Source organism: Taudactylus pleione, unplaced genomic scaffold (assembly GCF_031769625.1).
Source record: "Taudactylus pleione unplaced genomic scaffold, aTauple2 ptg000201l, whole genome shotgun sequence".
In the NCBI taxonomy this organism is placed as follows: Eukaryota; Metazoa; Chordata; class Amphibia; order Anura; family Myobatrachidae; genus Taudactylus; species Taudactylus pleione.
Window position 1 is genome coordinate 1,151,239 of NW_028284603.1, and position 14,525 is coordinate 1,165,763.

Genomic DNA, 14,525 nt, shown 5'->3' on the forward strand with positions numbered 1-14,525 from the left:
CTAAAAGACTAATTTTGTCCTTCAGCTGCGGGTAATTACTGAGACTCATTCATTGTGGATGATCTAGCAATAGTTGATTTTATTGGACATTAACAGGGGTATTCAATATGGGAGCGATAACATACTTTTTACGTCAATATCGCACTTTTGCCGTCATTATCGCAGGTTTGACTTTTACACCGTATTCAATTTCAAAGACTTATCGCAGTTTTGAAAAGTCTTTGATAAAAAACGGGGATAACTTTTCACCATTGAATAGGTGTCGAAAAAAAGTGCAGAATTGGGGTTTAGGGGTGCAGGCTTAAAAAAAATAGCCTGCACCCCTGGGAATGACATTTAAAAAAGAACTTAAAAAAATGAAAAAAATAACCTAAGTGCTCTTCTGCATCACTTCTTCAATGTCGGAAAAAAACACATGCTGCGGCTATTTAAATCCCCGACTTTCAATTAAAGGCTAAAACGGGGGTACCCATAGTGTTCCCCCATGTTTTTACAACTTTAGGGGGTCTTACAATTTTTTTAAGGAAAAATTCGTAACTTTACGCAAATCCAACTTCAGAGTTTCCCGTTTTCGTTAATTTTATATTGAATACGGGTATAAGCGGGAGCGCGCCCGATACTTTAACGCTGGTAAAAACTCCGATATGAACCGTTAACTTCGACAGTAAAGTTAACGTTTCATATTGAATACCCCTCTTATTCTGTTATATCTAAAACTGGATCTCACTAGATCGAATACATGAAACATAGGGCCTGATTCACTATGGTACACAAATACGATTACGCACGCAATCTGACGATTTTTGCATACTACGTGTGTGTATGCATCGCAGTGCGAGAAATTGCGATTGGGACTGAGATCGCAGTGACTACGCAGACCCATCGCAGAGTGATTGACAGGAAGTGCCTTTGTGGAAGGTGATGGGGGGGTGGTCGGGCGAATGCAAGAGTGCCAGTGCATTTCAACGCCATTGCAGGGGCGTGCATAAATGATCTACTGCGATAGTATACGCAGCCTTAGGCCTGATAGTGTGCGTGGCAATTTCTGAGTAAGGTCAGAACTTGTACGCGTGAGGCTGCGATGGTACTCGATTATACCGATGGTTTTGTAGTCTTGCTAAACATTACTGATGTGTAAGGCGGGCATCCTTATGTTGTGCTGCGTATGGCATTGCGATCGCAATGAATTAGCATACTATCATAGTAGAACTGAGTGCGTAATTGCTATTGCATTCGCAGTTGCGTTCCCTAGTGAATCAGGCCCACTGATTGCTTCCATCACAGCTAGATATGGGTGGGTTCGGCTCTCTGAGAACTGAATCCACCGGAACAACGGGGATCTGAGGCAGATCCGAGTCGGCTCGGGTTATCCTGCCTGACTCGGATCTAAAAACGAGGCAAAACGTCATCATCCCGCTGTCGGATTCTCGCAGGTTTTGGGTTGTATAAAGGTCCCGCTATTCGCTGCCATTTTTCATTCCGGCTGTGGAGAGTGAAATGGGAGGGAGCTGTGAACCGTGCGGTGCTGTTCTTATTGTTAATTACACACTGACGCTGTGCATAGGGGCTGGCTGTTGTCTATAGAGGGGCTGGCTGGCTGTCTGTTGTCATGTCCATAGGGGCTGGCTGGCATTGTTATGTCCATAGGGGCTGGCTGTTGTCCTGTCCATAAGGACTGGCTGGTTGTAGTGCTGTGTTGTCCAGGGGGTGCTCTGTCCTTCAGGTGTGCTCTTCACCCACCCCCAGTGTGAAAAAAAAAAAAAAAATGAGTGTTAGCCACACTTGTCATCAGTGCAGGGGTGCTGTGCTGCTGTCTGTTAAGGGGCTGCTGCCTCTTTTCAAGGGTTCACCCCAGTGTTAAAAATAAATAAAATAAACAATTTTTTTTGTGTGGCGGGTTAGCCACACCTGTCATCGGCGTAGGTGCGCAGGGGTGCTGTGCTGCTGTCTGTCAAGGGGCTACTGGCCCCCCCAAAAATAAAAAAATTGTGTGCGTGTTAGCCACCCCTGGCTGTCACTGTCATCGGCGTAGCTGTGCAGGGGTGCTGTGCTCCTATCTGTCGAGGGGCTGCTGATCAAAATAATTAAAAAAAAAATTGTGTACGTGTTAGTAACACCCGCCATCGGCATAGGTGCGCAGGGGTGCTGTGCTCCTGTCTGTCGAGGGGCTGCTGCCCAAAATAATAAAACCAACAATTTTTTTTGTGTGTGGTTGTGTGCGTAGTGAGTATGGAGGACAGTCACATGACCGGAGAGCAAGATCCACATACCAGTCTTGTAGCTTCCGGCAGCAGTCATGATGATGATGCAAGGCCAGCAACGTCATCTATGAAAGCTGATGTACCAGAGCTTAAGCCAGGCCAAAAAGTCAGGCAAAAAAATCAACTTTTCCCCTTTTAAAGCAAAAAATATTTAAAGCTAAGTCAGCTTTAGAGAAACAAAACATTGGCAATATGCCATTCACTACACGAAGTGGCAAGGAAAGGATAAGGCCTTGGCCTTTATTATTTATGACTGGTGGTTCTAGTGATGATTTAAGCCCATCTGCTTGTAGGAGAGGTACAAAAAAAATTGTTAAGATGAGTAAGACACCGGAACCAGCTGTGTTGCCATGTGTGAGCCTGACCTTTCTAGTAATACTGTACTTGAAGAGGATCTTCCTTCCACCATTTGTGTGCCTTCTTCTGATGTAGAAATCGAGGATGCATCTGTGGAATTGCACGAGGAGGATGAGGAGGATATTTATGTAGTTGGCGATAACAACAAGGATGATGAGGATGTTGATGGCGAGGATGTTTGTGTAAAAACTGTAAATCAGGCAACAGTTGTTGTTGCCCATGGTGGGAAAAATCCCATAGTTGCCATGCCTGTGCAAATGATCAAAAAATCCTCTTCTTATGTGTGGAATTATTTCCACCCAAATCCGACAAGCCATTTGTGACCGTTGCCAAGTAACAGTGAGCAGAGGTAAGGACCTTAACCATCTTGGAACCTCCTCCCTGTTACATTACTTGGGGTCTCAGGCCTTAAGGCTGCTACACGGCCAAAAGGCCGCATCCTGCTTCATGGCCCACAGGCCAGCTGTCATCACTCCTCACCAGCCCCCAAGGCTGTAATGGCCACAGTTTGCCAAGAGTTCTAGGCCTCAAAGCTGTTGCAGGACTAATCATAGCTCTGTATTCCACGACTACTCAGCCCGAAGGCTGCATCAACAATTTAACTATCAACTATCAATTCTTCAGCCAGGGCTGCTCCAATTATCAATTCTTCAGCCAGGAGTTGCACCAATTATCAATTCTTCAGCCAGGGGCTGCACCAATTATCAAATCAGCCAGGGGCTGCACCAATTATCAATTCTTCAGCCAGCCAGGGGCTGCACCAATTATTAATTCCTCATCCAGTCAGGGGCTGCACCACCAATTATCAATTCTTCAGCCAGGGGCTGCACCACCAATTATCAATTCTTCAGCCAGTGGCTGCACCAATTATTAATTATTCAGGCAGGGGCTGCACCAGTTATCAATTATTCAGCCAGGGGCTGCACCACCAATTATCAATTCTTCAGCCAGGGGCTGCACCACCAATTATCAATTCTTCAGTCAGGGGCTGCACCACTGATTATCAATTCTTCAGCCAGGGGCTGCACCAATTATTAATTCTTCAGCCAGGGGCTGCACCAATTATCAATTCAGCCAGGGGCTGCACCAATTATCAATTCAGCCAGGGGCTGCACCAATTATCAATTCAGCCAGGGGCTGAACCAATTATCAATTCTTCAGCAGGGGCTGCACCAACAATTATCAATTCTTCAGCCAGGGGCTGCACTAATTATCAATTCTTCAGCCAGGGGCTGCACCACCAATTATCAATTCTTAAACCAGGGGCTACACCAATTATTCTTCAGCCAGGGGCTGCACCAATTATCAATTCTTCAGCCAGGGGCTACACCAATTATTAATTCTTCAGCAAGGACTGCACCACCAATTATCAATTCTTCAGCCAGGGGCTGCACCACCAATTATCAATTTTTAAGCCAGGAGCTACACCAATTATTATTCAGCCAGGGGCTGCACCAATTATCAATTCTTCAGCCAGGGGCTGCACCAATTATCAATTCTTCAGCCAGTGGCTGCACCAATTATTAATTCTTCAGTCAGGGGCTGCACCAATTATCAATTCTTCAGCCAGTGGCTGCACCAATTATCAATTCTTCAGCCAGGTGCTGCACCAATTATCAATTCTTCTGCCAGGGGCTGCACCAATTATCAATTCTTCAGCCAGGGGCTGCACCAATTATTAATTCTTCAGCCAGGGGCTGCACCAATTATCAATTCTTCTGCCAGGGGCTGCACCAATTATCAATTCTTCTGCCAGGGGCTGCACCAATTATTAATTCTTCAGCCAGGGGCTGCACCAATTATCAATTCTTCAGCCAGTGGCTGTGCCAACTATCAATTCTTCAGCCAGTGGCTGCACAAGTATCAACTATTCTTACTTCAGCCAGTGGCTGCACAAACTATCAACTGTCAATTCTTACTTCAGCCAGTGATTGTATCAATTATCAACTATCAATTCTTCAATGCTCTAGGGGTACCCCAAACATCATCTATGCACAGTCCTCAACTCTATCACTCAGTTTTGAGCCAGCTAGCTCGATGCAACCTTTTGGCCCTTAACTAGATGAAATAAATCAATATTGTGAGCTGTGAGGTGGTCAAAATTGACTGAAAATGAGTGGAAATAAATGTTATTGAGGTTAGTAATACTGTACATCCAAAACCAAAACGAAACACGGGGTATATATTAGAGATGTGCGGTTCGGTTCTCCAGAAATCCGAATCCACTCGAATTTCATGAATCCGTGTAAATTCGAGTTGCGGTTCTGATCTTCTGAGAAGATCCGGGTAAATCCAGGTTGCGGGTCTGATCTTTTGGCGGTTTCGGAAATTCGTATTTTACATCCGAATTTTGGGTTTTGGATTGCATAAATTACATGATTTTAGCTGTTTTTAAAACTTTTTATCTATTTATTTATTTTTTAAATCCAGATGCAAAACCAAAAACACTCAAGGGTGGTTTTGCAAAACCAAATCCATATCCAAAACCTTGAAGGAGATACAGATCCAAAACCAAAACACGGGGGTCGGCGCAAATCCCTAATATATATATTATATACTGTATGTACAAAAACTAACCACTAGAGGGCACATCAAAATAAATCTGATGTTCCCTGTTTCCTAGCTGATTAGCTGAAGGTTTTCTGGTAACTGAAAAGGATTAAATTGTTCTAGCTGGCATCTAGTGTCTGGAAATTACAAACCTGCCCCAACAAACCTGAATATCAATGTTGCTATGCCCAAAACTCAGTAGATAATACCATAGGGCTGCAAACCCAATACTACAAAAAATCTTTTTAACATTATTTATATAAAACACACTTTTTACAGTAAATTTTACATCACCGTTATTTGCAGAAGTTCCACTCTAAATGTATAAGACGTTTCCACCCTTATTCTAGGGTTCAGAGTTCGATTGTGTATCCTTACATAGTGGATCTCAGAGCCTCTTTACCCTACGCATTTTGTCTCCTTACGAGACTTCATGGGGGTTGTCTCAATGCTCAGTACATAGTAAAATAACATGATATAATCACCAATGATTGGTCACAGATTAGTGGCTGTCAATATGAGTATAGCAGAAAATAAAATCCCCCCTCTATATCGGTGTGTTTGCAACTTAAACCTGACCAATACAATGACGGAGAAAAGAATTCTAGAGGGCGCTAAAAAAAATAATAAGTAGAATGTGTTTGGTTGCTATGGGTAACATCTCCACTTCTAAAAACCCGCACTTTGGTAAATATACCCCACAGTATCAGAAATATACTGAAAATGTGCTGGGCGGTGACTATTAATATGCGCAAACATGGTCTGTTTTATGGGCATTTCGCTAAAGTGTTTGCATGCACAGACGCTGGGCCGCTCGCATAGGAGGCGTAGTCAGACGGAGAAACGACACCTGCCATAGGACTGATGTAAATTATGATGGGACGATTGATAGTGGTGTCTAAGTATGCACCAGGCGGTATTACAGCGTCTACAGGACAGCTCAGTCCTTGCACATTGGGGCGCACAGATCTACACCTGGGAGGGGCTTTGTGGCGGCATTTGCATGTAGTCGCAGGCGACGGCCGTTTCAGCATCAGGCGCTCTATGTGCTGTACTCTTTTTATTTCATAACCCTATAACCTCTGTGATCATTGTGGAGCAGCAATGGGGGGTAGGGAGGGCAGGAGGGAAAGGTATAGAGTGTAGACGGCCCAAGGAACAAGGCAGTTCGGCGTCTGTGCAGGAGGGCACGTTAGGGGAGTTTGGATGCTCACAAGGTCATCAGTCTCGGTGGCCTGACTCAGATGGAAAAAAAGCACAGATCGGCTCAGTAGTGGTCTCTTCTCTCCTCCACGAGATAGGACCAACTCCGATCTGTTTGTAGTGGAGAATCAGGTTTAGGAGAGGGATTAATACAGATTTCAGAGGCCACGCTGGACAGCCTTGTTAAGAAGCGGCCATTCTAGATGCCCTGCCCACCGCAAGTCCCATGACTTTATTCTTAGTATATACTGTATCTCTGAAACCTGGCGAATGCAGGGAAATGGGGATGGGTACTGGATCCCAGCCGTCACAATCCCGATGCCGGCCTTCCCGACAGGGTTAGGATGCCAAAACCTGTCATTCTGTATCATAACCCTCCCCCTCTCCCTACCCCTAACCCTCCCCTGTGCCTAAACCTAACCTCCCCCCTGGTGCCTAAAACTAACCTACCCCCTAGTGCCTAAACCTAACCTCCCCCTCCCCTGTGCATAACCCTCCCCCCTCAGTGCCTAACCCTATCCCTCCCCCTAACCCCGCTACTTACCTTCAGAAAGCCAGTGCCACGATTCTGACAGGTGTCGGGATTCCAGCACCGGTATTCTAAGCGCCAGCATCCCCTGTGTCGGGAAATGAGATACTTACTGCTGAATATGATTGGCTGAACATTTAGGGGAAATATATAGGGTGTTTGGTTTGTGTTTCCAGGCAGATTACCTCACACTATGGGGGTAATATTTACTAAAGTGCCGGTTTTTAGAAGTGTAGATGTTGCCCATCGCAACCAACCAGATTCTACTTATTATTTGTCTAGCACCTACTAGAACACAATAGCTAGAATCTGATTGGTTGATATGGGCAACATCTCCACTTTTAAATACCCGCACTTATACTCCTTGGAGTTAAGCTGGGCACGCAAGTGCTGTGCGCGTATATGCCAATGCTGCCGGCATATGAAGGAAAATGACGCCCCCAGCCAGCATCTCCGATCCGATGTCTGTGTCCAAAGGACCGGATCAACATCGTGACCGTCAGCCATCTGACTAACTCTAATGCTGGGTACACACAAATTGATCGGCCAATATATCGGGTGCCCATCGGCTAGTGATATGTCTGTGAACGATGTCGTTCACAGACGTATCGCGTCAGCTGTGCTGCACAGCCAATGGCAGATATATTTGCAGATCCTGCTGTGTGTACAGGCGGTCAGCTGACCTCCCGTACACTTGCAGCGGGACCCAAGGCCAGATGACAGATGATGGTTGATCAGTGTGTATGAACAACCATCCTCTGCAGATATATCTGTTAGGTGTGTACCCAGCATAAGGCTACTCAGATTGCCCACCTCATCTGCACCTACACTGACCTCGGCAGCTTTAGAAAACATGCTCCTGTTCTTGGGAACGCCACCCAGCGCAGCCCCCCTTCACGCCCCAAATGTCCATCGGGCTGCAGCTGAGGGGACATTGTGAGAAATTTAGCAAGATCCGTTCTGCACACGTAGAAAGGCAGGGCCGGCTCCAGGTATGTTCTGGGCTGTGCGGCCGCACAGTGGCACCGGGGTCCAGCAGTAGGAAAGCCCCGCCCTCCACCCCGTCGGTTACGGTGAATAATGTAAGCACAGGGGGAGTGCGCAGTGAGGGAAGGGGCGGAGGGTACACGGGATGGTGCAGGGTGCCGAGGGACCTAGCGCCGGACCTGCAGAAATTGTTTACGTACATCTCCGAACCAGGTCCACTATGCAATCTATTGTATCGTTACATCGCACCGTCGGGTCCCATCGCTGTATAGTGTGTACCCAGCATTAGGGGAAAAAAACAGACTTTGGGCCTGATTCAGACCCACTCGCGAGCGGCTGTCCGCTCGCAAGTGGGTCGATGTTGTGCACTGCGCATGCGCACGACGGCGGGAGCTCCGTCGTGCACATGCGCCAGACGCGACGAGCGAATGACTTTCCTTCGCTCGTTGTGTCTGATCAAAGGGGGCGTGCCTCCCTGACGGGGGCTTTCCCAAGGGAACGCCTACCGTCAGAAGCCGGCCCCACTGACATCACTAGTGATGTGAGTGGGAGTGATTTTGGCTCTGATAGAGTCAAAATCACTCCGGGCCTTGCGGTTGAAAACCTCAACCGCAGGCTCCGGCTCGCAGTGGCGATGGTCAAGACCATCGCGGCCATCAAACTGCACGCTCGTATAGGCTGTGGGTGGTGACCCACAGCTATCCGAGCGTCCAGGAGGACGCTCCATAATTATGGAGGGCGGCCCTCATTCAGAGCGTGCGCTCTGCTCAGAGCGTACGGCTCTGAATGAGGGCCTTTGTAACTGATATCTGCACAGGATAATGGGAATGGCCATTAATACATAAACATGCTTTCTGCTATAGGGCTTTCCCTGCATAATGACATAAATGTGCTCAGGGCAGCTGAGAGAGAGCTCATCAATACCGCTGTACCTATAAGTACATCTCTTTACACTCATTTACCCTTTTTGTAACATGAAAAGGGACACCGACTTGTTTTTAATTTATATCTTTCCCTAAATTATATAATACCCTTATTAAAATACTAATTATTTAACTAAAGCTATAAATTATCCTACAGCCCATATGGTGGCATAGTGGTTAACGTTGTTACACAGTCCTGGGATAATATGTGTGGAGTTTGTATGTTCTTTCCATGTTTCCATAGTTTCCTCCCACAGTTCGAAAACATACTCTGCGAGTGTCTCCAGGGACTCCAGATTGTAAGCTCCAATAGTGCAGGGACTGATTTGAGCAATTGTACAGTATAAGCTTTATATAGCATTGCGTAATATAAATGGCACTATATAAATGAATGATAATAATTATTGATCATTGCAGGTTAGGTAACACATTGTGTTTCGCAGAGGCTCTTGCAGAGTGTGTGTATTTTACATGACCGTTTGGGTAGCGCTCGCTGTAACCTCTAAGTATTGGGCTGCTGTGTATAATCTGGCTCTGTGGGAGGCCTTTCTGAGACAATGAAGGTGTGTTACCAACACCTGAAGGTGTGTTACCAACACTGGGACTGTTACCGTGTGTTTGTTGTTACCAAGTGATTGAGGCAGGGCAGGGATAATGGGCTACTAATTATTAGTTGAGGGTTATATCTTAAACAGATTTGTAAATTTAAAATGGGGATACCCGAAACACAATCTTGGATGCAATTTACAACAATTGCAAAGTGGGGTTAAAGCAGGATAAACCTCTTTGATCTTTTGGAAGTGCCAAAGGATCTAGAGGTGATATTTTCATATAAGAGATAATCCTTAAATTACTTTCACCTTTGTAAACAAGTAAAATGTTTTAAAAGTCACTGAACAGAGATCTGCGAAGACTTAGCAAAGGCCACGTTTCCGGGAGAATATCAAACTTGCAGATAAACCACTGCTGCTCCCCTGGGTACAATCACACATCTATTTACTGCTTTTGTGTTACCTAGGAGGCTACAAGCTTTCACTTTAGGGCCAATCCTCCTCTTCCTATTCACTAGCACAAAGAAAAAAACAATCATTGGAACAAAGTAATGAAAAAATCAAGAACATTGAAAAGAAATTCGAACCACTGCATACCATGAAAGAATACATTAACTTAATGAAAATGACCAACAATAAACTAGAAAATTTAGAAAAGGATATCATTCTACAAAAACAAAGAAAATTCCACAGGGATTCCATGGAAAATAATCTTACTACCAAAAACGAAAGAAGGAAGACAGGAAATATAGAATTTCAAGAAAGAAATGAAAATAAAAAAGAACAAAGAAACACTAATTGGAGTAACAAGCACATAACCTATAATCACAACTCAGGAAGAGCAGATGGAGAAGAACAATATAAAAATAAAAGGAGAAAAATTCAACAACAACAATCATATAAAGAACCACTTATCAAGAATTGTCCTCCCATACCAACAAATCAGAAGAAAAATCAACCATATAATTCAAGGAATTTCCAATGCAAGAAGGATATCCCGCAAAACCTCATAAAAAATTCCTTCAATCTTGGAAGACAAACTGCAAGAAATGGGGAAGAATTGGAATACCGAACAGTAATGAAGAACATAGAAGCAAGGGAAGCACTAAGAACATCTGAAGACCCCATTAGACAAAGGAAACACACATTTTCGTTGGAAGAAGAAGATGAACAGGATGAGAATATTTTAGAGTATCTCATGAGGAAGCAGAAGACCCCGGAGCCAAGAAACACTCCTCAACAATAGAAAAGGTAAAAAATCACTTTTTCCCCAGGAGAAGGGGTGTCAGAGGTTGGAAGAAAAAACCAGTAACAATATCAGAGAGACAACTTTGGACCCAAAAAAAAGAAAGCATATACAATCTCAGCACCAAGACCTTTTTTTTTTTTTTTTTAAAGATCTGTTTATTTTGGATTTTCAAAAATCAAGTGACAGAAAAAATTGAAAATGTTACAGGCAGATATCAATAACAGGAAATAACAATGTGCAATACTTATACAATGGTAACATGGGAAAAGCAAACTGGTGTGTGGATTCAGACGCTAAACATACATTAGGGAAGTAGAAATATAGTCCCAGTTTGAATAATAATTGTATAACAGTACAAAAATAACCCATGAACATTATTATAATATCCAAAGAAAAGTAAAACAATACATATGGATATCTGGATAAAAACACAAAAATAACAGCAAAATATTAGAAAAAAGGAGGGGAGGGGTGGAGGAAGAAAGAAAGGCAGCGTTGCAGAAGAATCAATGAAGAGAGAATATGTGGTCAATATCAGGGTGATGTACAGAGCATGTCCCCTGAGCATACATACTATATATAGGAACATCCAGGTTTACAATTGATCAAAAGGAAATACAATACATAAGAATTTCCTTTTCATTCAAGATAACTGTCTTAGTAAATACCATGAGGTAGTCTCAAACACCTTCAAAATCTGAGCTTGTGTAGGGGAGTCGAGTGATTCAATATATGCGCCCCATTTTTTATAAAAGGATGTAACCCCTGCTTCCAGCGCAGGGAAAACTGCTTGTCTATCATAATACAGGGTCTGGAGCATAATAGACATAACCGTTCCCAAAAAGGGAGGGGAAGGAGAGGTCCAAGCACATAAAATGGCTTTTTTAGCTACGGTGACAATGACAGTCAGTAATGGGACTATGCGAGATTTATCAGGGCCCAAATCCCAGTTTGTGAAATCAGCACATAAGGCCAGCGGATCACTAAAAAGTTTTAGGTGAAAATAGAGTTAATAAAGATCATTACCTTACCCCAGAACTTTGCGATCTTAGGGCATGTCCAGAAATTATGAAAAAACGTAACATTCGGGCGCCTTCATTTTAAGCAATCACCCGTCTCCCCTTGCACCATAAAGCTCCTGCGAGCCTGCGAGATATATGCTCTATTAATAGTTTTGATGTGAACCTCTTGTAGCCAGGAACAGCGCAAAATGTATGATTAGCATCATAAGTATGCAACAAGCAGTCCATGGAAGTGACAGTAGCCAGGTCTCTGCTCCATGATAGAAATGTATGTTTCCATACCTTGTCATGCGAACTCCCCACCAGATCTGTAGTAAGATACTTAGGACCTCATTCAGAGTCGATCGAAGCAGCCGCACGGTTGTACAGGAAAAGGGGCCGGATATTCAAATGATTCCCTCGCAAGTTGTGTCCCTAAGTTCAGATCGGTAGTTGGCCGACCAAGGTGAGGAAGCGGTCGGAAGACAAAAAAATACGCCCCCTTCTCGTACGCATTGCACGTCATTTTCGGGCATATAAGGATTAATCGAAACCATCGGGAACCATCGGAACTGGTCGTAGAGCTTAAGGTTGACCATACCCTCTCTTAAGCTCTACGATCATGTCAGTGTAAAAACCTCCCATGTCACATGTGCCATGACGCTACTTTGTTAATTATGCACTCCCATAAACCGTATGCACTCCCATAAAACGGCGTTCGCATAATGAGGCACGCCTGCGTTCAGATCTCCACTCCCCCATTTTCAAGCACCTTCCCCTGTTACCACCCACAAACGCCTCAATCTGTCACTCAAACTACCGACCTGGCTGTGTTCAAGGAGAGAGAAACTTCTGATCGTAGCGGCTAGTTTGCGCAAGCGCATTGCGAACTTTACGCATGCGCAGTATAGCGAACATCGGTGGCGTACGACCGTGCGGCCGCAACGACCGACTCTGAATGAGGTCCTTAGTCTTATAGGGGTGTACCACGAGAAAGGATAGGAGACTGTGCAGAGGGTCAGGCGAATTAGAGGAATGAACCGGGAATTGAAGAGAACGAGCATAATGAGTGGCTTGAAGGTACATACAGAATTGTCTGTGTGGAATATGGGCATCGGTATGGAGGGTAGAGAAAGGGAGAATAACTCCACCTGGGTCGAAAATGTCCTTAATTAAGGCAATACCCTCCTGTTTCCACTGGCAAAAGCCAGAGTTATCTAGTCCTGGTGGGAACATAGGGTTACCAGTAAAAGGGATATACTTCGAGGCGGTATAGGGTCTAGATAGTTTGGTGCAGATAGCTCTCCAGGCCAAATAGGTATCATGAAATAAGACATTATGAAATATGTGATTTGGGCAGATTTTCTAGGCGTATGCAACAAAGCAGCAGCTGAGTAAGGTGAAAACATAGCTACCTCAGTAGGCGCATGGGTATACGTTTCCCTGTTCAACAACCAATCACCAATACACCTAAAATGCAGCGCCCTAGTAAATGTGAGAATATCAGGGAGCCCCAGCCCTCCATGAGACCTAGGAGGTAGTAACTTGTTCACTGCCAACCGGGGTCTGCCATCTCTCCACAGAAAGTTGGTAAATAGCTTGGTGCGGGTTGTTATGTCTGCTAGTGACATGCTAATCGGGAGCTTTTGTATGGAGTAAGATAATTTAGGAAAAGCTGCACTTTTAAGTAATGCGATTCTACCAAGTAGGGACAGAGGAAGCATCTTCCAGGTATCCAGCAATTTAGACAGTTGGGCAATAATAGGAGTATAATTAAGACAATATAGGGAGGAGGTAACCACAGGAATATTAATACCTAAGTATATGAAATGGGAGGCTGTAACACAAAAATGTTGATAGGAAGGAACCCTCAAATCCGCTTCCGTGATATTTCTTAAGAGGCATCAATTCTGATTTGTGTAAATTGATTTTATACCCTGCAAATGATCCAAACTGGGATAACAGAGAAATAATACTTGGTATAGACAAAGCGGGGTTGGAAACAAACAGGAGCATGTCGTCTGCAAATAGTGACAATTTAAGCTCGGCCGAACCAATACGTATACCTGTAAAGCTATGTGACTGACGTAGCGCTACAGCCAAGGGTTCCAGGGCTATCGCAAATAAAAGGGGAGACATAGGACAACCCTGACGAGTGCCTCTTTGTACATAGAAGGGAGCAGATAGGAAGCCATTGCTGGATACTTGGGTGGAAGGGGCAGTGTTTAAAGCTTTCAATAAGGAAATCAATTTAGGAGGAAAACCAAATTTCATCAACGTATAGTACAGGTGATCCCAGGTGACTAAGTCAAATGCTTTCTCCGCATCCATGGAAATTATAACCTGTGGGCAAGACGAGACCACAGTCGACTGCAGAACAGAAACCACTTTGCGAATATTTACAGTGGAGTGGCGACCCCAGATAAATCCGGTCTGATCTGAACCAATAACATCAGGTAATAAAACTTTCATCCTATTAGAGATCATTTTCATGATTAATTTATAGTCCACATCTAGCAAGGATATAGGCCTATAGGAAGCCGGCAGTGTGACATCTCTACCGGGCTTGGGCAGAACCCTAAGTATAGCAGAGTTAAAATGTAAAGGTATAGAGGCTTCAGAAAGAATAGCATTATAAAATGATACCAAGGGAGAGCATACATGGGAGGAAAGCATTTTAAAGAATTCCCCTGAGTATCCGTCTGGACCGGGAGCTTTAAGTGCCTTTAAACCCTTAATACCATTGGAAACCTCATCCTGGCTGATGGGAACAGTAAGGGATTCTGCTTGCTCAGGAGAGAGGGTCGGCAAGACCAGTTTATCCCAGAAGTCCTGCTTCTGAGCATGATCTATGACAGGATCATAATATAAATCAGTATAAAATGCCCCAAAGGAATTAACAATGTCCTTCCCC